Source organism: Lactuca virosa, chromosome 4, assembly GCF_052849685.1.
Source record: "Lactuca virosa cultivar CGN04683 chromosome 4, Lactuca_virosa_CGN04683_v6, whole genome shotgun sequence".
In the NCBI taxonomy this organism is placed as follows: Eukaryota; Viridiplantae; Streptophyta; class Magnoliopsida; order Asterales; family Asteraceae; genus Lactuca; species Lactuca virosa.
In genome coordinates, this window is record NC_136429.1 from 364434385 (window position 1) to 364462122 (window position 27738).

Sequence of the window (27738 nt, forward strand, 5' to 3'; positions counted from 1 at the left end):
ATGTATGTTGGGTTGTAATGATTGTCGGTTAATGAGTACATTACTTAGTCATTTCATTATCTTTTGTCAGTAGGCATTTACCCTTCATGCCCTTGGATCGTGTCTATAAAAGGGAAATCGGGTTGTGGTTCTCCTTACACCTTTTCAGGAATCTTGCTAGACAATCTATTTAAATATAAGATTGTTCTTTGTTCATTACAATGTTCATTTATTTACACTTCTGGTTTTTCATTATTGTTCTTTATATCATTTCTTAAGTTATAACTTTTGTGCTTACTTTATAGTCATTTAACTCACAACATTTTACTAGTTTTATAGTTTGGTATCATAGCCTAGATTGGTTGTCTACTATCCACTCTCACCAAATTATCATTGTAGGGAACCTTGGTGACTTAAATTTCTAGGAAACCTAAAAGTAGTCTTTATATCCCATCGTCACTCAAAATCTTTTACAAAATGGCTAACTTACAAACGATATATGTTGTAAATGTCTCCAACAGTTTGGGACGTTCCACAAGAGCACCCATATTGATTGCTAATGAATATGAACAATGGAAAACTAGAACGTGTAACTATTTGAAAAGAAAAGGAAAGGATGTCTGGTGTTCTGTTGTTGAAGGTGCTTATGTGGTTCCAACACTTACTCGTGATAACATTGTTGTTGCTATTTTGGTTGTTGTTAACAATGTTGGTCAGGTAAGAAGAGAACCATGACCTCCAAAACTTGTATGTGGTGTACCACCAAAACTGTTTGATCACATCAAGTTATGTTAGTCTGCTCATGAAGTATAGATTACTCTCCAGTCCTTATTTGAATGAATTGAGAATGTCAAGGACAATAAATTATGCTTTGAATGATTTCACCAATTTTCACATCATTCCAGGAGTAAGTTTTAAATCAACAGCTACTCGTTTTTACTAATTCTCAAGAAACTTACCAGTGCTAACACCAACAAAACAAATCTTGAAATAAATCTAAAACTTCTTGATGGACATGGTTATGGTTGGTGACTGTGAAAATGATTTTTCAAGGAAATGGAAATCTCAAGAAAATAAACCACACTGAACTTTGTGGTGAACTTCAAGCTTAGGAATCAATTGTTATACATCAAAATCAGAATATTGGAGGACGCCTCGCTCTTAATGTTCAGAGCTCGCTCGAATTCCACCCAAATGAACCCTACCTTTATGAAGAAGCCACATATGAGTACTTTTCGAATAAATATGATCTTCTTGTTCACAAATTTAACAGAAGGTTCCCTCACCAGTACCCTCCTAAAAGACCTCACTTCACTAGACCAAACATTCCCCGACCATCATCTCACCAAACCAATAACCAACACTTCTTCTCAAACCCTCCAACCACCTCAACATAACTAAAAGCTCAACCATAAGAAATACCAGCTACCCAAAACAACCTAACAAAAATTTCTTCTGAAACCATCAAACCTTCTGGATCTAAGAACAAGAGTGACACCATCATTTTTCACAACTACAATAGATCATTTGTCACAACTATTGCAAATCAAAGAAAGTGAAGAATGATGTATACTACATGGAAAGGGAAATTGAAGTTGCTGACAAAGAGAATGATTTATACTTCAATAGATCATTTGTTACAACTTTACTAGTTTTATAGTTTGGAATCAGAGCCTAGATTGGTTGTTGTAGTGGTGTTGATTATGATGGCATGTGCGGAATTAGAAAGATCTAGTGAATCATCATGTAAAATCAAGAACACAAGGAGTAAATTAATCTGTGTAAGCTCATATTAGATCTAGAAAGAATATACAAATGGGTTTGTACAAAGTTTCTCTCTCTAGTCTAACACTCCAAATGGTTCCATACATAATGGGAGTCACTTACTTCCTATTTATAGGAAAGACTCAACCCATTTACACTTACAAGAAGGAAAGCCTAAAACACTACATCCAAGAGTGACTTTGCACCCTAACATTCTCCCCCTCAAAGTTAGGATTGGATGTCCGACTTCAATCTCCAACGAGCTAGCGCGATCAAGACCAAACTCCCCCTCGAAGTAACACCGGTCATCAAATCCGCAAATGAATATTCGACAAACCCGAGAAGCTTCGAATACCCATCATTCTCCCCCTTTTTATAATCAAAAAAAGATTATAAAACCCACTAAGGGTGAGAAGCGCCCGAGGAATAGTCTTCACGATACTCCCCCTTGATGTGTACCAAAAATGAATCACCAAAAATCTTGCACGGAACAATCACGAAAAAGCCACAAAAAATTTCCAATTTATGAAATTTTTTGACTTTTTGGGTGAAAGTTGCAAGATTTTTCAAAAACCGGGTAAAAATCGTCACTTTCTGAATTCTGTAGGGACCCGTTGCGCCCAAAACAGCCAAATATGCAAAACTCTCCCCCTTTTCCAAAGCTGGGTAGAAAGCGTCAATTTGCACAAACTGCAGGGGCTTGAAATGCATTTTCTTCAATTTTCAGCAAAAACAGTCCTTTTTCGAATTTGGGTATGAACCGCCAAACATTCGAAGCCTCAGGGACTATTTTCGAAAATTCTGCCATTTGTGCTCCAAACATACGAAGAATCACCCCAAACATATGAAGCTTCAAAAATTTTCGAATTTGGGTGAAAAGTGTCAAACATTCAAAACTTAAACTAATTTTCAAAGTGCCAAATATTCGAAGGTTCAGGGGCTGAATTCGAAATTTTTTTTATTTCCCTTCAAAACATACGAAGTGGCACCATTTCGTACAAAATTTTGTAAATTCGTACGAAAGTTTAGGGGCTGATTTCGTAAATTCTTCTATTTGTCTTCATACGAAATGTTGTCTAACATACGAAATAATTCCAAAGCCAAGTTAACGAAACTTGAAGGGCCATTTACGAAACTTTGATTTCTTATACTCAATTCGTACGAAGCCATCTTCTTCCCAATTCGTACGAAATTATATCAACTCATATGAACGAAACTTTTCTTTTCTACATCAAAAAATACGAATTTTTTTTTTCTTACGAAAATTTTCCCAAACACACGAATTCGAAGGCATTCGAAGCCTCTTAATGAACAGTAACCTCTTAATCATCCAACCTCTGAATCGAATTTACTCACTTTGTACATTCAACCCAAAATCAATGTTTCGTTCTTACTGTTCTTCCCAATTCATACGAAATAATCAGCACAGTTCCTACGAAACTTCACACAAGCAAACATACGAAATTTCATCTCCCATTTTCTCTCTTTCCTTCATATGAAACTTCATCTCAGTTTATCAATTTCGTTCCTTGACATCAACCGGCTAGACTTCGTTCATCAGTTCAACCAAAAATACGAGTTTGATATATCGACTCCAAATCGAGTTCGATTTCAATCTATCTCGATCACAAACCAACGAACCCAGACTCAAACTTTCGCGTTCAATCAACTATTGACTATAAACCCATTCACGCTTCGTTTTCAATCGACTTCCCAAATTGTCGATTTCCAGTACTCACCCTTTGAAAACGACATCAACCATCAACAAACGAAATCAGAATTCAATTGCTTCATCTGTTCGTTCCCAAACCGTCGACATCAACATACAATACTTTGCACATCAACCCAACAAGCGTTCGCTTTTTCATCACTATTTCCTTTGCTATCAATACACAAATCGTCGAAATGAATACCACATCCCAGTCGATACAAACCAATAAATTTCGAAAATCATCGTCTCCAAATTCTTCTTTCCCTATTCGTCCATCGATTATAATCATCATCAATCTTCACTTTTTCCAACAACCAATCCAGTCGACCATATACACTTTGACTGTCGAAATCAAATGAAACCAAATAAGCGACTCTCAAACATGCGAAATTATCATCACTTCTCAATTCAAGATCAGACTTCGAAATACAGTATATAGCCAACGATATCAAACCCAAAATCCAACAGGAGACCATTGACCCCAAATTTGCAAGTATGTATCGATTTCAGTTTCACTTCGTCTCCATGCAAACCACCGACCAACGAAATGAAAATCGACCCAGGCTTCGACTATTGACTCCAATCGACTTCCAATCACGATCCAGGAATCAATTGTGACTTTAAACACATTTGATTTTCAAATTCCGATTTTGACTTTTCCAAAGTTTGACTTTTTCGATTCTAGATGTAAAATCGATTCAAACTTCACAACAATCGACTCCAAAACTTCAACATCTCAAATCGTTCGACTCCAAAAATGGTAACATAACCGAAATTTGATTCTAATTTCAAGCAACATGAATCGTGTTTCAAGTCAGACGCAATCTCATAGTCAAAAGTCGATTTTGACTTTTAATGAACTCTCAATTTCAAATCATCAATTTGAATCGATATAAACTACATACTGGATTGATAAACGAACGATTAAGAAATTTCAGTATACTCGACTACAAGATATTTCGACGATGCGAGATAGAAGGTATCGAGATATACCCCACGACATAGAATTGACTTAGATTTAATCATTTTGAATTAACGATTTAAATCGATTCGACTTAGACCGGATGTTTGGGCGAAACAAAAATGAATAGAAATCAAATTGGGCTCTAATGAATGAATAATGAACATACTATTTTCATGGAATGGGCTACGAAATTAGATGAACAGTGAACGAGTATGGACATTGAGCTCAAAAAATTGTTTTAAAGAAAAGTTATTTAATCAAATGATTTTGAATTTGGTTTGGGTTTGATAAAAAATAATAATTGGATCAATCAATGAGGTTGAAACGGATTTGATACAATGAAGCAAATCGATCAAAAATGAAAAACATAAAATACGAATCGAAATCATGGACGTTTTGGAATCCATTTTAGAATTTGTGATACCATTTTGAAGAATCGAGTTCCGTTTTCAACAAACGAATCAAATTTAGAAGATCTTGGTTCTTTTGTTGGAATGAGAAAATCTCAAATTTGAACATTGTACCACCCACTATGCGAGATGTACAACTCGTTCTTCGTGTTCTTCGTGTTCTTCAACGATATAAGAACATCTTCAAAAGAACCACCAACACTTTTGGGTATTGACTTCAAATTCAATGCAACACTTGGAGATTGTTGCTTTGGAACCCAAATTTGCTTCACGGATTTCGGCTTCACAACATTTGTCAATTTTTGTGAGTAAACCCGCTTATTTTTGCGATTGATCTTCTTCTTCTTTTTCTTTCTCATCTTTTTGCATCTTGAAGACTTGATTTCATGAACAAACCCACTTTCCACACCTTCAAATTTATGAGTTTGAATCAAATCTTTTGGAGTTTGATACTTGTGAAGTACTTGGATCACCGGCTTCCGATAAGGAATCATTCCTTCAAACGAATCACAAGAACACAAAATATCATCGGTTTGAACTCCAATCGAGCAAAAAACTTTTTCATCTTGAAAATCAACTTGAACTCCTTTTTCTTGAACATCAAGAACATCAAGAACACGATAATCATCATCAAGAACGTCTTCGACAAACTTAAGAGCATGAAGATCACTTGGGTTTTCAAGAAGAGAAATGTATCTCTTATTAAACAAGTCTCTTTCTTCTCCTTGGGTTTTCAAGAAGAGAAATGTATCTCTTATTAAACTTAAGAGCATGAAGATCACTTGGGTTTTCATGAAGATCACTTGGGTTTTCAAGAAGAGAAATATCAATATTCCATGATCATCTTTCAAACCTCCATAAGAAACCAAAGAATCCCATGAAATCAAACCTCCTTTCAACAATAATCTATAGAATTGAAATTCGTTGACTTTGTATTTCACACCTTCAATGATTACAACCCAAGAATCATACTCCAAACGCACCATGATCACAAAAACTTGAAGATTTCTAGAGAGAGAAAGTGATTTTGAATGGGTTTTCTAGAGAGAGAAAGTAAAAATCACTTGAATTCTAGTGAAGAAAATCGAATTATGAATAGAATCAAAGATGAATTCGATTTCTAGAATCCAAAAACTCTCCAAATCATGAAGATCAAAGATCAAAAAATGAATCACCAAATCAAGATTGCCACCATGGATCAATTCTTGATGAAATCAAGAACACCCGCTCTGATACCAATTGTAGTGGTGTTGATTATGATGGCATGTGCGGAATTAGAAAGATCTAGTGAATCATCATGTAAAATCAAGAACACAAGGAGTAAATTAATCTGTGTAAGCTCATATTAGATCTAGAAAGAATATACAAATGGGTTTGTACAAAGTTTCTCTCTCTAGTCTAACACTCCAAATGGTTCCATATATAATGGGAGTCACTCACTTCCTATTTATAGGAAAGACTCAACCCATTTACACATACAAGAGGGTAAGCCTAAAACACTACATCCAAGAGTGACTTTGCACCCTAACAGTTGTCTAATATCCACTTTCACCAGATTGTAAATGTAAGGAACCTTGGTCAATTAAATTTCTAGGAAGCCTAAAAGTAGACTTTATATATGATCGTTGCTTAAAATCTTTTAAAAATGGCTAACTTACAACCGATATATGTTGTAAATGTCTCCAATAGTCTGGGATGTTCCACAAGTGTAACCATATTGATTGCTAATGAATATGAACAATGGAAAACTAGAATGTGTAAACATTTGAAAAGAAAAGGAAATGATGTTTGGTGTTCTGTTGTTGAAGGTGCTTATGTGGTTCCAACATTTCCTCTTGATAACCTTGTTGTTCTTATTTTGGGTGTTGGTAACAATGTTGGTCAGGTAAGAAGAGAACCACGACCTTCAAAACTAGAAGATATTGCAAAATTTAAAAATGATGAAATTGTTTTTACTAAACTTTTATCAAGTAATGTCAGTCTACTCATGAAGTAAAGATAACTCTCCAGTCCTTATTTGAAGGAACTGGGAATGTCAAGGACAAGAAATTCGGCTCTGAATGATTTCACCAACTTTCACATCATTCTAGGAGTAAGTTTTAAATCATCAGCTACTCGTTTTTCACTAATTCCCAACCAACTTACTAGTGCTAACACCAGTAAAACAAATCTTGAAATAAATCTAAAATTTCTTGATGGACTTGGTTATGGTTGGTGACTGTGAAAATGATTTTGTAAGGAAATGGAAATCTCAAGAAAATGAACCACACTGAACTTTGTGATGAACTTTAAGCTTAGGAATCAATTGTTATGAAACTAAATAAGAAGACTAGAAGACCCCTCGCTCTTGATGTTCAGATCTCGCTCGGATTCAACCCAAATGAACCCTACCCTTCTAAAGAACCCACATATGAGGACTTTTCGAATTAATATGCTCTTCTTGTTCACAAATTTAACAAAAGGTTCCCTCACCATTTCCTCCTAAAACACCTCACTTCACTAGACCAAACATTCCCCGACCATCATCTCAACAAACCAATAACCAACGCTTCTTCTCAGACCCTCCTACCACCTCAACACAACCAAAATCTCAACCATAAGAAATACTAGCTACCCAAAACAACCTAACAAAAAATCCTTCTAAAACTGTCACAACTATTGCACATCAAAGAAAGTAAAGAATGACGTATACTACATCGAAAGAGAAACTGAAGTTGCTGACAAAGCGAAAGCTTTCTTCATCAGAGGAGAAGAGCAAGTCTAGTCTTCTGGAGAGGATGGGGATACCGAAGGATTTCAAAGGATGGGAAAGTTGTGCATGATGGCAAGGAATGATGTTGATTGCATTCCAGAAGATCTTTGGTCCTCCAGATCTGAAGATGAGACAGAAGCGAATGGTGTTAAGAACTACTGTTTCATGACTACCAACTCCTCTACCTCTGGACGAAGCATCAATAAACATATATAATTTATGGTTTCTAAAAATAGTTTATGTGCAGATATTTGAAACCCTTAGCTAGAACAAATTACCATGTGTCTTACAGACACCTTAGAGGCATATCAAAAGGCTAAGGTAGACAAAGACTCGGCCTACTAACAATTGTATCGAATAAGAGAGCATTTTAAGAAGAAGAAGTTAAGACTAGATCGTTTGGAGAAAGAACTGGCTTTACAGAAGGATGTTAGAACCTTAGTTGATAGTAGACATGTTTTGTCCCTTGAACAAATGGAAGTATTAGTTAAGGATCATATATGTTTGAATGGATTAATAGAAAACGTTTTCTACTATGAAAAAAACTAAGCAAACTAAGCATCACATAAACACTATTCAATATCCTTGGTCTAAAGGAGGAGGTATTGTTACAAGAAGCCATACTCTTCTGGAAGAACTAAAGGAAAATGGTGGAAATTTTATGGTAGATATTTTGAATATGGGATATGATGATAAAAGCATTTCAACAGTTGATTTTGAAGGAGTACCAGTTTTTAAGCATCACACAAACACTATTCAATATCCTTGGTCTAAAGGAGGAGGTATTGTCACAAGAAGCCATACTCTTCTTAAAGAACTAAAGGGAAAATGTGGAAATTTTATGGTAGATATTCTGAAAATGGGATAGGATGATAAAAGCATTTCAAAAATTGATTTTGAGGGAGTACCAGTTTTTACTGAATTCCAAAATGAAGGTATTGTTCCAAGAACATTCATTGTCCCCTCAGAAGTAATTCAAAAAGTCGCATCTTCGTAAAAAAAAGTACTTTTTAAAAGATCAAGTAACATGCAACAAAAACAGTTTAATAACAAACAACTATGTTATTGAAGAAATTGCTCCAGAAACTATTAGACATATTTTTGATCAATCTGTTGAAATTGGAGGAACTATTTGGGTTGGATGTTCTGATGAAGAACCTATGGATGAAGAAAATTCCAATCCTATTAAATTTTACAATCCACATATTCCTCTTTTAAAACCAACAAAAAAATTCTCATTTCAAAACCAAAACATGCTTCAACTTCAACCTATGTTAATCCTAATTTAATTGAAAAATGTTCATCTGTTCCAATTGTATTTTGTATTACAAATGACCTAACTAGTCCAAAACGTTGTACATAACTTATTAATTCATATCATATGAAATAATAAGTTATTTGTTATTGTAAAATAATTATTTCCATGAAATAACTATTTCGCAATTAATTATAAGAGTTTATGAAAATTTATTAAAATCAATTTCTAATAAATAATCAATTGTATCAAGTTGTTGTTAGTGTGACCCTTAGGATAATATGTTAATTAGCAATATCATTCTAATATGAATCTTGAGCATAGTAGATCTTTCACCTCTAATCTTGGATTCCATCATAAGAGAACCTCTATAGTTACTACGCATTGACATATATGTCCCTTTTGTAATTGAAAGCATCTCACGGAAGAAATACATCTTGGTAATCGTTGATGGACATACACATATCACATCGTTTTTCTTTCTTCGCCAAAAGTATGAAAGTGCTTAAGAATTTATCAACTTCATCAATGGAATTGAAGTTCGGATGAAGCTTCCGGTACGAAGCATCCACAGTGACAACATCCTTCTGTCAATACATAAGAGAAATCTCTACCTTCGTTACCCATTAGAAATCAAAGACTAGTACAATCCACTCACAAACCAATCGTCGCTTATGATTGGTGGGTTAATGAAACCAACCTTACCTTCTGTATTTGTCTAGTTATCTATCTAAAGTCTCATTACCGTAAGAAACATCATTCATCTATTTCTGTTCAACAATTATCCGTCAAGAAAACCTCCGGCCCCAAAACATCCTGGGTACCGAAAATAACTGCTTAAGATTTTACAAGAATTATGTCTGCACAAGCAAGATAAAAATTGACTTATTGATAGTGCTTTCTCCTTACACATGACGGGCATATTGGAATATTTGCAAATGGTATAATCAAAGGTTATGGTGTTCTCACAAATAGCACATTCACGGTTCATAAAGTTGCTTATGTCGCCGGTCTTAAGAACAACCTCATTAGTGTTGCAATGCTAGTCGATACCAAGTTCAGAGTCGAGTTCGATGAAAAACACAGTTATGTTATGTCACAAGATTGATAAAATTGTTTCATTGCTTCAAACAGAAATGGAAATATGTACCCTCTAGACATTGAACTCGTGATTGGGAAGCATCAGTTGTGTTTTCTTGTAAGAGCATCTTCTTATGAAAGCTAGATGGGGCACCCACATCTCGCCCACTTGAACTTTAAATACATCAAATAGTCTAGTCACCGACGAACATGTGCGAGGAATGCCCCTTCTTAAGTTTGGTAGCATAACTCTTCGTGTTGCTTGTGAGCACGATAAAATAGGCATGAAACAACACCCTCTTGTTGGGTTTTAGTTCAAAATAGTTTCAAAAACTCATAAATAGAAAACGGAACACTTAGAAAAATCTAATCATCTTGAAAATAATAGAAAGATTAAAACACAACCAAAGAAGGAAGAAGATGATAACAACCTTTGTTGTCCTTTAAGTTCTCTTGGGAGGCTTGATTTTTGATGAAGAATGTGGACCTAATGAGACATAAACATTACACAAACTTGATGAGAATGCTAGTTCTTTAGAAGCTATTAAGCTTGGAAACAAATATCCAAGTATTTGTTCCAAGAGGGTGCAAACCAAGTAATAATTCTTCAAGAGTGCGAGATAAGAGAAGAGATGGAGAGAGTGAGAGAAGCTCTCGGCTTTTGGTGCTCAAGAATGCACCAAATGAAAGCATCTAGCCATGTTTAAAGTGTAGTTAGTGTCCATAAGTCCTTAACCACTTAAGCACTTATGACACTATACCAACATGTCTCCTAAACATGCAAGCCATGATCCATACTTTTTATTGAACTATTTGCAAGACCATACCCTCTCTAACCTCTCCTAGTTTTAGCCATGGAGGAAAAAAAGGAAAGAATTGTTCAAATTTTATAAACTCAAAGTTTATAAAATAAAAACTTTGTCTTTAGGTCAAAGACAAAAGATCCATCAAGTCCAAAAAGTTGTATATGACTTATTAATTCATACAATATGAAATAATATGTTACTTATTATTGTAAAATAATTATTTCCATGAAATAAATATTTTCCAAATAATTATAAGAGTTTATGAATATTTACCAAAATCAGTTTCTAATAAATAATCAATTGTATCATTTTGTTGTTAGTGTGACCTCAGGACCATATGTTAATTAGCAATATCATTCTAATATGACTCTTAAGCATATCAAATCTTCTAATATCCTACTTGCGCAAGACTCGTTAGATTGATATAGACAGTGGTGAACGTCGAGCAACATTTCACTACCCCCATCAACTTACAACTTTGTGTCATTCTATGAACAACCAATTCCCAGAAGCCCAAGGCTACAATTGGTGTAAAAGGTAAGTTTATCAGTTATCCCTTTGCTACAGACATCATGTTGAACATGATATAAAGATCGCAATCAATCTCACATAAGTGTTCAACTTTACATCAGGTTGTAGATGTCTAACTCTTAACGAATAAGAGGAACAAATCTCATCGTGAGTACATATGCCTCATGCATGGTTGACATCATACCTGATAATAGCTTTTATAAATGCATGTTTAAAGAACAACATTTGATTATATCAAAGCAAAACACTCCCCACACTCAAGACCCATATATGTATCTCAGGTGTTAAGGATATACAAATATTACCATTTATCAAGTATCATTCATGACATTAATCCATGAACTGATCTTGAACGGGTCATCCAATACTTGGTCTCTATCAAGTACCTATGAAATTGGTAACAACACTTTGTCAACCATTCTAATTCATATTAGTCTTATTTCATTATTTCTCCCATAATAATAACCGACTAATGATTTTAGAGTGACTAAATTTACTCAAGGATTAAACATGTTAATAAAGAACTCAATAAATATTTAATGAAAATATCATATGCCATATATATCATAGTCATTACAATAGATGATGTTACAAAATGTTCCAATACTCATTAATAATAATACATAGATAAACTCTAATCACTAGAATAGCAAAGTCTGATTCCTCGAGAATGATATTCGAACTTTGCTTGAGGAAGGGGCTTCGTGAAAGGGTCTGCCAAATTTTGATCAGTGTGAACTTTTCGAATACAAATTTCACCATCTTTAACTTTATACCGAATGAAGTTGAATCTCCGAATGATGTGCATGGTCTTCTTTTGTGATCTGGGTTCTTTTGCCAAGGCAATAACACCCGCATTGTCACAGAAGACTTCTTGGGGATCCATAATGGAAGGAAACACACCTAGATATCCAATGAATTACTTCATCCAAGGAGCCTCTTGTGCAGCTTCTAAAACATCAATGTATTCTGAATCTGTAGTGGACTATGCAACAACACTTTGGTTGGAGCTCTTCCAATACATTACACCCCCATTAACAATGAACACATATCCTGATTGTGACTTTCAATCATCTCGATCTGTTGTGAATGAAGCATTAGTGTATCACTTTACACGTAAGCTTTCATAAATTCCTCCATAGACGAGGACCATGTCCTTAGTTCTACACAAGTACATAAGGATGTTCTTCACAACTATCCAATGACTCTCTCCTGATTTTTTATGGAACCTTCTTGTCATGCTCATATCATAAACAAGATCAGGTCTAGTACCATCATGACATACACTTCCGAAGCATATGGAACATATTTCATCTTGTCTAGCTCAGCCTTTGTGGTAGGACATTGGGATGAACTTAGTATTGTGTCATGCACCATAGGAAGAAATCCTTTTTTAGATTTTTCTATCTTTAACCATTTCAAGACTTTGTCAATGTATGTACTTTGGATTAAACCTATTAAACGTTTTGATCTATATTTGTAGATTGTTATTCCAAGAATATATTGAGCATCACCTACACCCTTCATTGAGAAGCACTTTCATAACCAAGCCTTTATACCTCGTAAAGTTGGAATGTGATTTCCCATGATAAGTACGTCATCCACATATAGGACCAAGAATGTCACCGAGCTCTCACTAGTTTTCATATAAACACAAGATTCATCTTCATTTCTAACAAAACCATACTTTGTGATTTCATAATAAAAAACAATGATTCCACGTTCGAGATGCTTGCTTTAACCCGTAAATGCATCTCTTGAGATTACACACTTTATTCGGATGGTTTTGGTCGATAAAACCTTCGGGCTGAACCATATAGACATCTTCTTCCAAGTGTCCATTTAGAAAAGCAATTTTGACATCCATATGCCATATCTCATAGTCGTGATATATGGAAAGTAGTTTCCTAATTGATTTAATCATAGCAACTGGTGAAAAGGTTTCATCATAATCAACCCCTTGGTTTGAGTGAATCCTTTACAAAAAACTCTTACTTTATATATGTAACAACCGGTTATTTCGGGTCAATAAAAGTAAAAGAAAGTCAAACAAAAGTCAATAGTGCCACTAAAAGTCAATAGTTAAAAATTTAATCAAATATAGAAGTCTTAATGCATGGAAATTCATATTTCTTTTGAGGATTTCGGTTTTAGGAATCAAAAATCAAAACCTCTCATGCCTTGGCCGACAACCCCCTTGACTGAAATCTCACCTTAGGACCGAGAACACTAGATCGAGATCCTCATTTGGACCGAGAACCATGCGAGGCCGAGAACACTTGGACCGAAATCAAGGTGATCTCGGTTGGAGCCTTAGAACGAAATCATGAGAATTCGGTAAAGATAGGCCGAAATCTCCCACCTTATCCGATGGCACACTATCCAATATGATAAATTACACATTCCAATGCATATATCACATAAATTTTACCCATATATATATATATATATATATATATATATATATATATATATATATATATATATATATATATATATATATATATAACCGAAATCACCACCTCATTTCTCATTTCCATCTTCAAAATACTTTACACTTTCTCTCAAAGTTCATAAGAACATATTCATATCTTCATACATCTTCAAAAACACCTTCACGTACTCAACAGTTTACCCAGGAAACATTCTTCAAAATAATTCTTAGGAATTATTGGTAAGTTCCTTAAATTATCTAGTGTTTTTATAACATGTTCTTGATAATTTAACTAATTTCACACAATATTGTGTGTTAAATACTCGTAGGATATGAACACGTTTACATACTATAAATTGAAGACCACCGCCATCACCTAGTTATCCAACCCAAAACACACCAAAGGTGAGTTCATACCCCTACAGTTTTCACGATTTTTCCATGTTTTTTTTTTGGGGGGGGGGGGGGGAATACAAGTAAAACACAAGAAAATTTGTGTTATTATACAAATCGTTACATTTGTTGTTTTCACAATATATATATATATATATATATATATATATATATATATATATATATATATATATATATATATATATATATATATATATATATATATATATATATATATAGGGTACGAAAATTGGTTACAAATATAGATCCATACATGTCTTACCATGCTGACGCCTGAAGAACGTCAGGTCTAGGGTGACAAATGTCTTACCATTCTGACGCCTGAAGAACGACGTACATGCCATCTAGGTCATTAGCATGGTTATAATAACTCACAAGGTGTATTAACAATACGTTTTTTTACGAATACATACATGTCTTCAAGTGTCACACCCCCAAACTGAAACGGCAGAAATGTTCAGGGGTGGATGACGTCATATGTAGTATCACAACAATTGCATCATAGTAATCAAAGTAAACACAACCATTACATTGAATATATAAAAAGTATTTACATCTGTTTGATTCGTATTCATATACATCAAAAGTAAAACAAAATATAAAGACGTGACTCTATAGGCTTTGTCTTCTCAAAAGTCTGTTGGGGTACCTGTCTACTGATTTCCTGAGAATACAAGCGATTTTGAAAAGAGAGTATCAGCATAAAACCTGGTGAGTTCATAAGCATGTTTTTGTGATGAAAACCTGTTAATGAATCAGTGAAAATGTTTATATGTTTCCAAGAAAATCCAATATTTTCTAATGTATGAGTTTGTTACAGTGATCTATAAGTACGAAAACCCTGGCTATCACCAGTATGTATAGAATGTTCTGTTGGAAAACCCTGGTTACTAGCAGTATGTATAGTAGTTTCATTAGTTAAAATAAAACCATGTATTTTATCCCCTGGAATCCTCCAGTATAATGTATTGTAGTTCTACTAATTAAAATAAAACTAATGAAGAATGAAATCCCATAAACGATAACTTAGTTTATACTATTGTGAGTCGTATAACCATGCTTGATATGACTGATGACATCTACGACGTTCTTCAGGCGTCAAAAAGTATGATATTTGTCACCCCAGGCATGCCTGCCTAACTGTAGCTAGCAGTTTAGGTGTGGGATTGTCAGTCCCGAATAGATCTATTTACAAATCTCACGCTCTCCCTCCAGGAGACTCTGGTTACACTAAAAGATAGGATTTAATCTGTACCCCGAAAGGTACATTTTGAAGAGTTGTCTCATAATCCTGTATTAACTAGTTTACGTGTAGTTTTATGTTCTCTCGTACTTGAATCGGAATGTATGTCTTGTAGAGTAAAAATAATTATACTTATATAACTATTTAGTAATGTACTCTTGTTATCCGGAAGATAGTAATGTATATCATAAACTAAGTCTGTCATAGTTTATATGTTGGTTGATGTATAAATTATGTATTTATGAAACTGGTATTGAAATCCCAAACCATACCTATTATAGTTTGCATGTGTGTTAAGTAATCAGTTCATGTATTGTTCTGAAAACTATGCAATTTTGGCTATAAGTTGTAAAAACGTCCCTTATGCTCAGCATGTTACAAAAGCGATAAAAGTATCAATTGCAATAGTTTATGATCTGTTTGAAAGTAATTTTATAAAAACACTTAAACCCTTGTGTTTTGCTTATATTCTCCCCTGAAAACATTAAAAACGGTAAAAAGTAGGGGTATGAACTCACTGTTAGTTGCGTGAAAGTGTCGGACAACAAAATTGGGAATGAAGACCCTCGGGTTGATGTACGCGGCATTTAACGAGATCCTAATAACAATTAAATACATATATGCATATTATTAGCGAAACCATTATTTATAGTGTTGGAAAAACACGCCTTTGGTTTAGGAATGTTACCGGGACTCGATTGAATCAGAGAAAGCGGGTTTTCAGCCAAGTTCACGACTTGGCAAGGTTTGCGGCCGTGAAGGGAATTACAGCCGTGAACTGTTCTCAGCTGTGAACAGCCCCTTGAAGGGTTTACGGTCGTGAACGGTGTTCTTGAAGGAAATATGATTGTTTGAAGGGTTCACGCCTATGAACGGATTGGTTTAGGAATGTTACCGGGACTCGATTCAATTGGAGAAAGCGGGTTTTCAACCAAGTTCACGACTTGGGAAGGTTTACGACCGTGAAGGGAATTACGACCGTGAACTGTTCTTGGTCGTGAACAGCCCCTTGAAGGGTTTACGGTCGTGAACGGTGTTCTTGAAGGAAATATGAATGTTTGAAGGGTTCACGGCCGTGAACGGATTGCGGCCCTTGAAGGTTCGAATATTTCAAGGGTGTACGGTCGTGAACTCAAGAACAACTATGTTTGAATCGGCGAAAAGGCTTATGTTATATGCTCCAAAACGAGTTCCAAGGTGGATAGAGTGATAGATGAAGAGAAATCATGTGTTTTCGGGTGATGATTTTTAGAGAGAGAGAGAGTGTGTGTGTGTGCGTGTTCGCGAGCAGAAAAGTATAAATGAAGGTAGGAGCTCATATATATAGGGGTTTTCATGGTCGGTGGTGGGGCCAGCCGTGAACGGGTTTACGGCCGTGATCGGGTTCACGGCCGTGAACAACAGTCAGGCCGATTTTCAATGATTTTCGAAGTAACTCGGGTTTTCGCGCGATTTTGGTTCCGACTGATTAAATAAAATTTCAATTATATAACTTAAATGATTTTCCAAACCATAGGAATTTGACGAAACTAAACAAAATTCAAAATTTATTTAACGGAATCGGGCTAACGTTAACGGAAAAAGGTTCGGGTTGTCACATCATCCCCCCGATAGAGGGAATTTTGTCCCGAAATTCAAACGTAGGATACAATCATGGACTCGGAAAAAGATGCGGGTACTTCTATTTCATTTGATCTTCACGCTCCCAAGTGAATTCAGGTCCCCGCTTGGCATTCCAGCGGACCTTCACTATCGGTATGCGACTTTACTTTGTTCGTTTGACTTCCCGATCCATGATTTCGACTGGCTCTTCCACGAAATTGAGGTTCTCGTCGATCTCGACCTCATCAAGAGGGATCACAAGGGTTTCATTGGTTAGGCACTTTTTAAGGTTCGACACGTGGAAGACAGGATGAATGTTGCTAAGCTCTTAGGGTAAACGAAGTTTGTATGCTACGGAACTGATCCTAGTGAGGATCTCGAATGGTCCTATGTATCTTGGATTCAGCTTTCCACGCTTTCCAAAGCGTATCATGCCTTTCCAGGGTGAGACCTTCAAAAGAACATGGTCACCAACCTGGAACTCTAATGGTTTTCGTCTCTTATCGGCGTAGCTCTTTTGTCTATCTCTTGAAGAATTTAGTCGATCTCAAATTTGTACGATCTTTTCTGTGGTTTCACGGATGATTTTTGGGCCAGTGAGAGAGCTACCGGGAACTTGACCTCTAGCTAATTGCGTGTCACCCACCTCATCCCAGCACAAAAGGTATCTGCACTTACAGCCATAGAGGGCTTCAAACGGCGCAACTTTGATGCTAGTGTGATAGTTGTTGTTGTAGGAGAACTCGACCAAGGGAAAATGGGTGTCCCACAACTTGCCAAAGTCTATAACAGATGACCTCAACATGTCTTCCAATGTCTGAATGGTCCTCTCACTCTGCCCGTCCGTCTGTGGATGGTAAGTTGTGCTCATATCCAACTTAGTTCCAAGAGCCTTCTCCAGTGACTGCCAAAATCTCGAGGTGAATCTGTTATCCCGATCGGAGATAATGGATACAGGCACACCATGCTGACAAACTACCTCTTGGATGTAGATTCGTGTAAGTCTCTCCATCTTGAATGTTTCTTTGATTGGCAGAAAGTGGGCGGATTTAGTCAATCGATCGACAAATACCCAGATGGCATCGTACCCAGTCGGAGATTTGGGAAATTTAGTGATGAAATCCATCGTATTCCTTTCCCACTTCCACTCAGGTATTTCTGGTTGCTGTAGTAAACCTGAGGGCTTTTGATATTCCACCTTCACCTTGGCGCAAGTCAGGCACTTGCCCACGACGGTAGCGATCTCTGCTTTCATGTTTGGCCACCAATATAGCTTTTTGAGATCCAGATACATCTTATCCGAACCTGGGTGAATGGAGTATCTAGTTCTGTAAGCTTCGCTCATAACAACATCCCTGTAACCGCCGAACTTTGGGGTCCAGATCCGGTTCATGAACTAGTAAACTTCGTCTCCCTTGATCTCTAGGTTCTTTTCCATTCCCCTCAAGGCTTCATCCGACATGTTTTCTGGTTTTAAGGCTTCCAGCTGAGCCTCTCTGATTTGAGCGGAGAGATGGGAATGGATGGTCATTGTCAGTTCCTTCACTCTACGACCAAAATATTCTTTCCGGATGAGGGCATCTGCTACCACATTGGCCTTGTCGGGATAATAGCGTACTTCACACTCATAATCACTGAGTAGCTCTACCCATCGTCGTTGTCTCATGTTCAACTCTTTCTGATCAAAGATATGTTGTAGGCGCTTATGGTCGGTGAAGACAGTACACTTGGTTCCGTAGAGATAATGTCTCCAAATCTTTAACGCAAAGACCACTTCTCCCAACTCCAAATCGTGAGTTGTATAATTGACTTCGTGTGCTTTCCGCTGTCTCGAGGCATATGCAATAACCTTTCCTCGCTGCATGAGCACACAGCCTAGGCCCTGGTTGGACGCATCACAATAGACAACGAAGTCCTCCGTCCCTTCAGGAAGAGAGAAGATAGGTGTGCTACATAGGGCCTGCTTCAATGTTTGAAACGCAGTGTCTTGCTTTTCTAACCAATTAAAGGGTACACCTTTCTGAGTCAGGGTGGTTAAAGGCTTATCAATCCTGGAGAAATTTTGGATATACCTGCAATAATAGCCAGCGAAAGCCAAGAATTGACGGATTTCTATGGGTGTCTTCGGTGCTGATCAAATCTCAATCGCCTTGATTTTGGAAGGGTCCACGTGTATGCCTTCCTCGCTAACCAGGTGACCGAGGAAAGTTACTTTTCTGATCCAGAATTCACACTTAGAGAATTTTGCATATAGTTTCTCCGCCCTTAAAGTTTCTAGCACTAGCCTCAAGTGTTGTCTGTGATCTTCCTCACTCCGAGAGTAGACAAGTATATCATCAATGAATACTATCACGAACTTGTCTAGGAAAGGGCGGCACACCCGATTCATCAGATCCATGAATACTGCAGGTGCGTTGGTTAGACCAAAGGGCATTACTACAAACTCGTAGTGACCATAGCGAGTTCGGAATGTTGTCTTGGGAACATCACTCTCATGGTCTCGCAACTGATGGTACCATGATCTCAGGTCTATCTTTGAGAAATAGCCGACTCCTTGGAGTTGATCTAAGAGGTCGTCGCTTCTGGGTAGGGGATAACGGTTTTTGATGGTAAGCTTGTTCAGTTCACGATAATCTATGCACATCCAAAAGGATCCATTTTTCTTTTTCACAAACAAGATCGGGGCTCCCAGGGTGAGGAACTTGGTCTGATGAATCCCTTGCTGAGTAGCTCATTGAGTTGGCTGGATAACTCTTGCATTTCTGTCGGCGCTAGACGGTAAGGGGATTTGGCTACGGGGGTAGCTCCGGGGATTAGGTCGATTCGGAACTCGACTTGGCGCTCGGGAGGGTTTCTGGGAAGATCTTCGGGGAATACATCAGGAAAGTTGCAGACTTCGGGGATGCTCTCGAGGTCTTTAACTTCCAGCTTCTCATTAACGACATGGGCTAGGAATGCATGGCACTCATTTCGCAGATATTTCTGGGCTTTGATGCATGAAATGATACGAAGGTTTGAGCTGAGTTTATCACCATAGCTTATGAGGGCTTCGCCCGAGGGCAGATTGAGACTAGTGGCTTTTTCATAACAAAGGTTATCAGCACGATTGGGGCTCAACCAATCCATACCGATGAGGACATCGAAGCTTTTTATGGAAACTGGCATAAGGTCAATTGGAAAAGAATGGTTGTTTAAGGTAAGAGTACAACCTATGAATACGTCGTTAGTGCCCTCTTTCTTTCCGTTAGCCATCTCGACGGTAAATGTTTCAGTTAAAGGTTGGGGTTTATGCTTGAGAAGATGCTTAAATGCATGACTAACAAAACTTCTCTCCGCACCAGAATCGAAAAGAATGCATGCATAAGAGTTGTTAAGGAGGAACGTACCCGTAACAATGGTGGGATCAGCAACTGCCTCCTCCTAGCCCATCGCTAGCACTCTCCCTGTGTTGCCAGCAGTTGTTGCCTTGGGGCAATTTCTCTTGAAGTGCCTGATCTTCCCACAACCATAACAGGCTTGACCAACGCCTGCTCCAAGAGCCTGATTGGTTGGTTGGGCTGGTGTCTTGCGAAATCGAGCTGTGTGTCCCTTCTTACCACAGTTATTGCACAACATCTCGTGTCACTGCCCATGATGATGAAAGTTGCATTTGTCACACCTTGGAAGGGTACCAGCATATCTACTGGCAGGTGCTTTAGTTGTAGGAACAGCGGCAGGAGTGGTAGCAGCATGAACGACTACTACTTGTTGTTTCTTGGAGGGCTCCTGCGAAGACTGTACCTTACGCTTGTTCCAAAACTTTTTCTTCGCACCACTCGCCTTTGATGGTTCGGGAACGGCTGCCACTTCATCAAGATCCACCCCATGATTTATAAGAGTTTGCGCCAAACACTTGGTACTGTCGAATATGAGAGGTTTAGTAGCCAAAACATTTCCTTGAGTTGGGGGGTTCAATCCCCAAATATATCTCTCTATTTTCTTTCTTTCCGGGGTGACCATCCCCGGACATAGAAGAGCCAGATCGTAGAATCTAGCTGTATAAGTAGCAATGTCAGAACCCTTCATCTTTAGGTTCCAGAGCTCGTGGTCCAACTTCTGCATCTCGCCCCTTGGGCAGTACTCAACAAGTCAATGCTCTATCGGTGAAGGTGCAGGCAGAAAACTTCACCTTGCTTGCCTCAGAACATGCGCAAATCTCGAAAATTAATTCTATCTTCTAGAACCACCGGGTTAGGGCAACGACTCCTCCATTGTCGTTGAAGGATTTGGGCTTCACATTCATGAAATCTTTGTAGGAACACTCCTTCTGGTGTCCCTTACCACCATCAAGATTTTAGGGATGGGTACCACTTCCTGATCCGCTAGAGCCACCAAGATTTATTTGCGCCATCGCAGCAGCCACAGCGGCTGCAACTGCTGCCTGGAACATGGCAGGATCGAATTGAGGAGGTGGTGGCGGCGGAGGATCGTTGTTCTTCTTGTTGGATCTCTTTCTGGGTGGCATGTTTTGTCTAAAAGATACAAGGGGAAAAATGACGATAAGCCTTCTATACTGACATGAGTCGGATACTTTCGAACAAAATATATCTTAATCCTACAACGATAACAGAGACCTACAACAAAAGTTTACTAACATAACCAAGGAATTGCAGGTCTTTCATTTGTGAGGATTAGTACTATTTTGTAATAATTATGTGCAGTGTTATAAAATACTCCTATATTATTTTAACTATGTGCTTCATTTGTATAGGTTTTGGGGAGTTTTAGACTTGTCGTAACACCACAGTCACTCACAAACACATGTTGGTCATATCTCGGACAAATATAGTTGATCAGGTTATATTGGCCCCACATATGACTACATAACTATTCAGGTTTAACCGTAGTGTCCAACTTGCCCTAAATACTTTTATATAGTTCTTATTATGTTATAGCTTCTTGTAAAATACTTCGATTTTAAAAGCATACTTTTAGTTTCAGAGCGCTTCGGCCCCTTTAATGTTTATACTTGTATACCATGTAAGGTTGGGTATACTTAGTTCACTATAAACAAAGGCTCTGATACCAATCTGTCACACCCCCAAACCGGAACGGCAGAAACATTCAGGGGTGGATGAAGTCATATGTAGTATCACAACAATTACATCATAGTAATCAAAGTAAACACAACCATTACATTGAATATATAAAAAGTATTTACATCTGGTTGATTCGTATTCATATACATCAAAAGTATAACAAAATATAAAGACGTGACTCTATAGGCTTTGTCTTCTCAAAAGTCTGTTGGGGTACCTGTCTACTGATTTCCTGAGAATACAAGCGATTTTGAAAAGAGAGTATCAGCATAAAACCTGGTGAGTTCATAAGCATGTTTTTGTGATGAAAACCTGTTAATGAATCAGTGAAAATGTTTATATGTTTCCAAGAAAATCCAATATTTTCTAATGTATGAGTTTGTTACAGTGATCTATAAGTACGAAAACCCTGGCTATCACCAGTATGTATAGAATGTTCTGTTGGAAAACCCTGGTTACTAGCAGTATGTATAGTAGTTTCATTAGTTAAAATAAAACCATGTATTTTATCCCCTGGAATCCTCCAGTATAATGTATTGTAGTTCTACTAATTAAAATAAAACTAATGAAGAATGAAATCCCATAAACGATAACTTAGTTTATACTATTGTGAGTCGTATAACCATGCTTGATATGACTGATGACATCTACGACGTTCTTCAGGCGTCAAACAGTATGATATTTGTCACCCCAGGCATGCCTGCCTAACTGTAGCTAGCAGTTTAGGTGTGGGATTGTCAGTCCTGAATAGATGTATTTACAAATCTCACGCTCTCCCTCCAGGAGACTCTGGTTATACTAAAAGATAGGATTTAATCTGTACCCCGAAAGGTACATTTTGAAGAGTTGTCTCATAATCCTGTATTAACTAGTTTACGTGTAGTTTTATGTTCTCTCGTACTTGAATCTGAATGTATGTCTTGTAGAGTAAAAATAATTATACTTATATAACTATTTAGTAATGTACTCTTGTTATCCGGAAGATAGTAATGTATATCATAAACTAAGTCTGTCATAGTTTATATGTTGGTTGATGTATAAATTATGTATTTATGAAACTGGTATTGAAATCCCAAACCATACCTATTATAGTTTGCATGTGTGTTAAGTAATCGGTTCATGTATTGTTCTGAAAACTATGCAATTTTGGCTATAAGTTGTAAAAACGTCCCTTATGCTCAGCATGTTACAAAAGCGATAAAAGTATCAATTGCAATAGTTTATGATCTGTTTGAAAGTAATTTTATAAAAACACTTAAACCCTTGTGTTTTGCTTGTATTCTCCCCTGAAAACATTAAAAACGGTAAAAAGTAGGGGTATGAACTCACTGTTAGTTGCGTGAAAGTGTCGGACAACAAAATTGGGAATGAAGACCCTCGGGTTGATGTACGCGGCACTTAACGGGATCCTAATTACAGTTAAATACATATATGCATATTATTAGCGAAACCATTATTTATAGTGTTGGAAAAACACGCCTTTGGTTTAGGAATGTTACCGGGACTCGATTGAATCAGAGAAAGCGGGTTTTCAGCCAAGTTCACGACTTGGCAAGGTTTGCGGCCGTGAAGGGAATTACAGCCGTGAACTGTTCTCAGCTGTGAACAGCCCCTTGAAGGGTTTACGGTCGTGAACGGTGTTCTTGAAGGAAATATGATTGTTTGAAGGGTTCACGCCTATGAACGGATTGCGGACCTTGAAGGTTTGAAGATTTGAAGAGTGTATGGCCGTGAACTCAAGAACAACTATGTTTGAATCAGCGAAAAGGCTGATGTTATATGCTCCTAAACGAGTTCCAAGGTGGATAGACTGATAGATGAAGAGAAATCTTGTGATTTATTGTGTTTTCGGGTGATGATTTTTAGAGAGAGAGAGAGAGAGTGTTTGCGGCCGTAAAAGTATAAATGAAGGTAGGAGCTCATATGTATAGGGGGTTTTCGTGGTCGGTAGTGGGCCCAGCCGTGAACGGGTTTACGGCCGTGATCGGGTTCACGGTCGTGAACACCAGTTAGGCCGATTTTCAATGATTTTCAAAGTAACTCAGGTTTTCGCGTGATTTTGGTTGCGACTGATTAACGGAATCGGGCTAACGTTAACGGAAAAAGGTTCGGGTTGTTACATCAAATGGTTTTATGTATATAAAACTACATAACATTATTTTCCGGTACAATACAATTTACATTTCTGGAAACATATATTCAAAGGGTTTTACATAGACACAACTACAGGACATTATTTTCTGGTACAATACAGTTTACATTTCTGGAAACATGCATTCAAATGGTTTTATATATGTATAAAACTACACATTACTATTTTAAGTATGGAAAATACTTGTACATTTCGGTCTTGGAACATTTAAGACTACATTACATTTATAAGAAAATATTGGATTTTCTTGAAGAACACTCTATCATTTTTCAAGGAACAATGACATACCTTTCTCATACAAAATGCTTATTAACTCACCAACTTAAATGCTGACACTTTTTCAAAACCACTTGTATTCTCACGAAATCAGTAGACAGGTACCCATACAGGTTTTTGTGAAGACGGAGCATAGCAGTGTTACATCTTATATTTTAACTCAATGTAATTATTTAATTATCAATACAATGTTTGTAATTCTTTGATCTCTATTATGCAATTGTTATAATACTGTACATGACTTCATCCGCCCCCGGGCGTTTCCGCCATTTTATCGGTTCGGGGGTGTGACAGATTGGTATCAAGGCATTGTTTATAGTGAACTAAGTATATCAAACCATGTAAGATATACAACTATAAATACAATGGGGCTAAAACGCTCTGAGTAAAAGTATACTTTTAAAATATAAAGTATTTTTATAAAAGTATACGAATCTACATGCATACTAGAACAGTGCCGTAATCAGAACCATATAAAAGTATTTAGATAAGTTGGGCGTTGTGGTTAAGCCTAGATAGTTATGTAAACATATATGGGATAAATATAGTCTGATCAACTATATTTCAGCAAGATATGACTAACATGTGTTTGGGAATAATCGTGGTGAACATTGAGTCTAAAACTTACCAACCTTATATACAATGAAACTATAAGAATCAAACATCAAGTTTAAAATACTATAGGAGTATTTTATGATACTATAAGACTACACAATTAGGCTATTTATATGTCTTTCATATTGTTATTCTTATACAATCGACATAAACAGGCCTATATTTAAGATGTTCTAATTCAAAAACATCTTTAAACCTTATAACAGAAAGATGCCATCACGTAAATATATCAGGCGTGTTAACAACACACCACCAACGCCACCACCACCATCACCTCCACAGATGGACTATGTAGTCTTCCAAGCTGCTGTAACAGCAGCTGTGGCAGCCGCCATGGCGCAAATCAGCACAAATAGTGCTAGTGGGACTGGAGGCGGTACCAACAATACCAACAAGGTGATAGCCTAGGACACTCGAGGGAATGTTCCTACAAAGACTTCACAAATGGCAAACCAAAGTCTTTCGATGGCACTGGAGGTTTCATTGCTCTAACAAGGTGGTTTGAGAAAACAGAGTCAGTGTTCGAAATTTGTGCATGCCCAGAAGCTAGCAAAGTCAAATTCGCAACCTGCACATTCATGGATAGAGCCCTCTCCTGGTGGAACGGCTATGTCAATTCACTGACTCTCCCGGTGGCCAATGTCATGAGCTGGGAAGACTTGAAAAATCTGATGCTAGCAGAATACTGCCTGAGGGGTGAAGTACAAAGCTAGAGCAAGAGCTTTGGAACCTGACGATGAAGGACTCCGACATCGCAGCCTACACTGCCAGATTTAGTGACCTAGCAATACTATATCCCAGGATGGTCATCCCAGAAAGTAAAAAGGTGGAGCGATACATCTGGGGACTATCCCCCCAGATTCAAGGGAGTGTGATATCAGCCAACCCGTCTACGTTTGACAGTTCCAAACGCTAGCCATTCCCGAACAAGCAAAATGGAGTGAAAATAAGAAGAAATTTTTGAACAAGAGGAAGGGCCAGTCATCACAAGAGCCCACAAAGAAACAACAAACTGTGGCAGTTCACGCTGCTACGATTCTTGCCGCTCTAGCACCCGCCAAACATGATGAACCAATAAATCGAGTAATGAATTAATCATAGTATGAATTCAAGTAAGAATATGAGATTTGAACACACGATGTAAATTTGATCTTGTTATGCTCTATTATGCTTTCAAATTCTTTACAAAGTGCAATAGACAAGCCTGTAAAAGTTCTTATCTAACTCTAGTAAATAACCCTATTTATAGGGAACTAAAAGCATACAAAAAATATACTAAGGCATTGAGTCTAAAGCTTCGAATAAAAGCGCCCTAGTAAAATACATTACAAAACAATCGAAGAGTCCAAAACATACTTCGACTAATTACAACAATTCGACCCTTACAATCTCCCCCTTTGTGATCATAGTCGAAGTCTTCAATTTGTACGAAGTGTGATGGAATACAGTAATACTCTTCGAATCTCCATGTACCAGGAGATAATCTTCTTCAGCTCTTTCTTGTCACCTTCATTGTTCTTCTTGCAATGATTCATACGAACAATCAAGTTCGTATATTGAGATGTTGAATATCTCTCGACTTCACTTGCTTGGAATAAGAACCGTTTAGACTTTCCATCTTTGTCTTTTCCTGTGAAGACAATTCCAAAAGGCTTCAGGCAAATTTCACCATCAGCATACTTCTTTAAATCCGCCTGAGTCTTCGTAGGAGCCATCAGAGCTTTAATTTCCATTCCTTTGGCAGTAGCTAATTCAACATCTGTTAGTGCCAAGCACTCATAATAGTTTTCGATAAAAATCTTGATGTGAGCTACTCCAATCTTGAATTCATCTGGTTCTGTGTTTTGAAGGAATGAGAATGATTTGTCTTTCAAAAGTAATGCAACTTCTATATTCATACAAGTTCATTAATGGAAAATCTGCAACAGTGAATTCACAAATATTTCCATTTGCCCTGGCAACCACATACTTAACATTTTGGACCGTGTTTTCGAAAACCACATCCTTTTTCATACTTATGACCTTCTTGATCTTGATTAATGACCACACTTCTTTAGGGGCTTTACCAAGAACAGCATGAAAACGAATTTTCATGTGTGTATCTTCATCTTTATTTTTAAAATTCCCTTCTGCTTTGAACTGTGGCATGATAAACATCATTTCGTTTATGGGAAAATCCAGCTGGCTTGCATCAGTATTTGTGACCAAATAACTCTGCTTTGGTTTCTTCTCAAATGAATACATGTGATTGAATGCAACCTTGGCCTCGATTGTTTCGTAGTTATAGTGTTTAGTTGGATCCCCTTCATCCATTCCCTTCGGATCATTTGCTCGCTGAGCCATAATGCTTTGAACTATTTTGAGCTTTTCGATTTCAGCATCAACTTCAGCCTTCTTTTCTTCTTTTGGTTTTTCCACAACAATTGACTTGCCTTTATCTTTCAAGGCTTGATTTTCAGTTGTCTCTTTTGGTTTTGAACCACTCACACCAGTCTCCGAAGATTTACCAATCACAATTCCTTTCGAAATTGGTCTTACAATTGGCATTGTTGTTACGACTGTTGAAGTCACCTGTTTAGCAGAAACAATTATTGGTTTTGTTGTAGGGATTTTCGAAGAAAAGACTTTTCCCACAACTTTCGCATCTTCTCCACTAGTCTTCGACTCACTAG